Source organism: Arachis ipaensis, chromosome B05, assembly GCF_000816755.2.
Source record: "Arachis ipaensis cultivar K30076 chromosome B05, Araip1.1, whole genome shotgun sequence".
Taxonomy (NCBI): Eukaryota; Viridiplantae; Streptophyta; class Magnoliopsida; order Fabales; family Fabaceae; genus Arachis; species Arachis ipaensis.
Genome location: NC_029789.2, coordinates 110050801 through 110054869, shown reverse-complemented (window position 1 = coordinate 110054869; position 4069 = coordinate 110050801). Strand labels below are relative to the sequence as shown.

Here is a 4069-nt window from a genome sequence, read left to right as displayed (position 1 = left end):
TGTTTTAGCTCCACAGGTCTCGTATTAAATTTTAATGATTAACAAATTTTCATATAATTTTAAATTTCCATTTTTATTATCTATTGTTTACTTAGGTGTGTATTATATACTAAAGAATTTTTTTTCTTAGCTAATAAAAACAAGGTATTTGCTACGGTATGATGATAAATTCAAACGTACCGATACGTTTAAAATATGGACAAGTAGTAACAAGTTATATGGAATTTATTTTTCACATCAACATTTAATTTTTTCTTTTTTTATATATATTATATCACCATTTTTATTAAAATACCCTTTTAATTAAATAAAAATAAAAATATATTTTTATTTAATTTTATAAAAAGTCTTAAACATCCTTACTTTATTTGATTAGATAAAAATACCCTTTTAAATTAATCAAATTTTAGAATTCAATTAATCCTAATTTTATAGTTTCAAATAATTTAAACAACAAAACAAAAAGATATAAAAAAATAAAAAATCAAATTTACTCTTTATCTGGGTTTCAGTAACCCTCTCGTTGAATCACGCCTCTGAAGGTTTTCCAGTATTCTTCATCTTCTCTCCTCTTTCTATTCTCTCTCTCTCTCTCTCTCTCTCTCTCTCATTTGTCTCATTGTGGTGTCGCACTCAAGATCTCTCCATATCTCCTCTATGGTCTCGCAATCGAGGTCATCGTCGCGTCATTGAGCATCGCCATCTTGTGCGTTCCAGAGAGCGTCACCTTCCTCCTGGTTCCGTCTTCCTCGCCGTCTTCTTTGCCGTCTTCCTCATTCTTCATCACTGTAGTCAGCCTCTCCCTTCCGGTAATTTTCTCCCTATGATTTTTGTGATTTGAATTATTATAGCATTGGTGTAATTTTTGTAATTAGGGTAATTTGGTTTGATTTATATAATTTGATATTAGTTGTTGTTAATTTTGACAAATTGTTGAGTTCTTATTTTATCTGCATATGTTTCTGAAACTGTGAATGCAATTTTTTTAATGGAAAACTTAATTTAGATGACAATAGTTTCATTTTTCAAATATTTCATAGTGTCTTAATGCACATCTAATTTCACAAATTTTAAGTGATGCATTGCAAGATGCCACTTAGCTATTTTCAATCATGAACAAAATCTCTGAAAAAAAACAAAATTTCTAAAAATTTTGGTACTAATAGAATTCACCTGAACAGAACAAAAATAGAACAATTCAAAAAATAAATCTCTTCAAAATTCAATTTTAGTGAAGTAGTTGGTGAAACCAAATACTTCACATAGAATACACTTCATTGATTACAATCTATTACCAAACATCCTTTGACTTGAAAGTTCTTGAATATTCCACAAGTCTTTGGAAAAAACCATAAAATAATTTGATAAAAAAAAGCTCAATGCAAAGACTCTGTGAATTAAAAGTAAACCAAAAACATACTCTAAGGAACCGATATAGTTCTGTTCCTTTATCATGAAACTGAATGGATAGAAGTTAAAACCGAAAATATAAGATTTCCCATCAGTTCCTGGAAAATAATAAACTTCAAATGGAAATTCATATTCTCCGGGTCCATTCTTTCACTATGTCTACTCATTGTACTTTAAACTAATTAACTGTTGATTACAAACTAATTTTTCAAAATTTTATAAAAATCGAAGGAAAAACTTCTTTCTGTAAATGATTGGATGCTATATTCAAACATATTCTCTTATTCATGTTTCCTCTTACTTCTTTTTTAGTATAATATCTGTAAATGCATCTTTTTTGCGCTCTTTTTTCTTCTTTTTAATTTCTAAATTTTTTGTTCAAATGTTGTTGTAATGTTTGTTGCTGTGTTGTAATTGTTGGGTTGTTGAATGATTATTTGATCTTCATCATCGTCATCATCAACAATGTCACTTCTTAGATTTATTGGATGACTCTTCGATTTCTTCAATTTTCTGTTGTTGAGTGATTTTATCTTTCTATTCTATTGCTACTTTTGATTGTCTTTCTTTCTGCTCGTCTTCTAAGTCCAGCCTCCAAGAAAGCTTTTTTATTTTAGATTTACCTTTTTTAAATAGTTCTATGTGTAATTTTCATTCTTTAAGAGTAAACTACACTTTTTCTCTTTGAAGTTATGTGATAATTATTACATTTTACCTTTTGCTTTGTTATGCTTATACTAAAACCATAACTATAGCAAGTGAACTAATTTGAACAAATATTAACAAATATTGACATTTGAATAAACATACTCAGATTCCTCTTGAATTTCAGGTTGTTGAATTTTGAACTTGTCAAATGTTAACAAATATTGAAGCTCGAATCCTTACTAGTTTGTGAATTCTGAAACTGGGGTATGATACATAAATATTCAATCGTCAAGTCATACACATGAAACTCAATAATATACAGAAACAACCCACGACTAGGATTGCAAAGTTATTACCTATGATTATTGATTATTCATTAACATAGGCACATAGCATTTTGTGGAGTCAACCTTTATAAAGTTAACACTTTAATTGGACAACTGGATGTCCTTTTTGGAACTTTGAAATTAGTTATTATAGATTCAACACAACTATTCGATCCATAATTAATTTTTAAGAAAATTCACACTAAATGAAAATTTTTAAATGAAGCTTTTTCTAATCTTGCTGTTATATTTTCTACAAAGTGGGAAACCATGGCATAGTAGACGCCATTTTATGGAACATTAACAAAAACAAAGAGAACTAAATAGAGGAAAACACAGTCATACAGAGAAAGTGAAGTGAAAAGAAAAAGAGATAAAGAGAGAGAGGAAAGAATGAGTGTTTCTTTGACTGTGATGACCTTCAAACTGCATGATGATCAAGCAGAAGATAGTCCCAATTCGTGGGAGAAGAGGAGGGACTTATGTATTAGTATAATCACAAGTTACTCTTCCATCATCCTTTGTACCCAGCAAGATTCTTACTTCTACCTGTGTTTCTTTTGTGGGTCGAGAGAGAGAGAGAGAGTGTTTCTTTAACTGTGATGACCTTCAAACTGCATGATGATCAAGCAGAAGATAGTCCCAATTCGTGGGAGAAGAGGAGGGACTTATGTATTAGTATAATCACAAGTTACTCTCCCATCATCCTTTGTACCCAGCAAGATTCTTACTTCTACCTGTGTTCTTTTTGTGGGTCTTATCTTTTCATTTGGGTTGCCTAAAAATGCTTCCTTTTATTGTGATTTGATCTGGATTTTGGTGGATCCTTGTAGATGAAGCTGCCTTTTTATATCTATCATTTGCTAACATAACTACATAAGTGCAAATGCTTTCAATATTGATGCTTTCATTTGAAGATTTTTGCTTTGCTTCAGCATTATTGCTTTTTGCCTACTTGAGGATTGTTGATCTCCTTGCTTTATTTATATATAAATAATGTATTTTGATTAGTTTTCTTCCCAGTTTATTGATTTTGATCCCGTTATCTGTTTTGATTTTGCATATGAAATCAGGAGTAAATATTTAAATTATTAGTCTCTAAAATTTGAACTATTAGTCTCTAAAATTTGAGTTAGGTAATTTAGTATTTTTAATAATGATGTTTAGGATACAATAAATTTTTATGATTCTTATTTAAAATGTTAAAGTTAAAAAATAAAAGAGTTTATTTATTATATTTATGTTTATTATGAATTTTTTATTTTAAAATTATTTTATTTTAACATATTATATAAAATTTTAAAGAATTTAAAAAATAAATTATTCTTCGTTATAAACATGTTTATTATAATTTTTTTAAGTTTTAAAAGCTGTTTTACCAAACACAATTGTGGTGCTTTTATTATAATTATACTATAATTAGCATTTAAGTAATAATGCATCATTATACTAATTTAGGAAAATATCTTTATTATAGTTATATAAAATCAATATTTAATACATTATTAAATTACTTATCAATTATGAATTGAAAATATTTTTAATCATTTTAAGTCTATTGAATTAGTTATTCAAGGTGCCATCGCTATTTCTATTTTTAAATAATTTTTTAAATATTATTTAACAATTCTAATAACATAGTAAAAATTAAAAAAGACAGAAAAAAATTTTTTAATGTGAAAATA

General features: G+C 27.7%; 1 long non-coding RNA gene across 1 annotated transcript in view; it reads left to right on the top strand.

Moving 5' to 3' along the window:
• Window positions 667–4069, top strand: part of LOC110262957 — a 22389-nt gene continuing 18986 nt past the window's right edge. Inside the window, exons 1-2 of the long non-coding RNA XR_002347969.1 lie at window positions 667–742; window positions 2963–2971. This is a non-coding gene — a long non-coding RNA (uncharacterized LOC110262957). The remainder of the gene's footprint in view (window positions 743–2962; window positions 2972–4069) is intronic.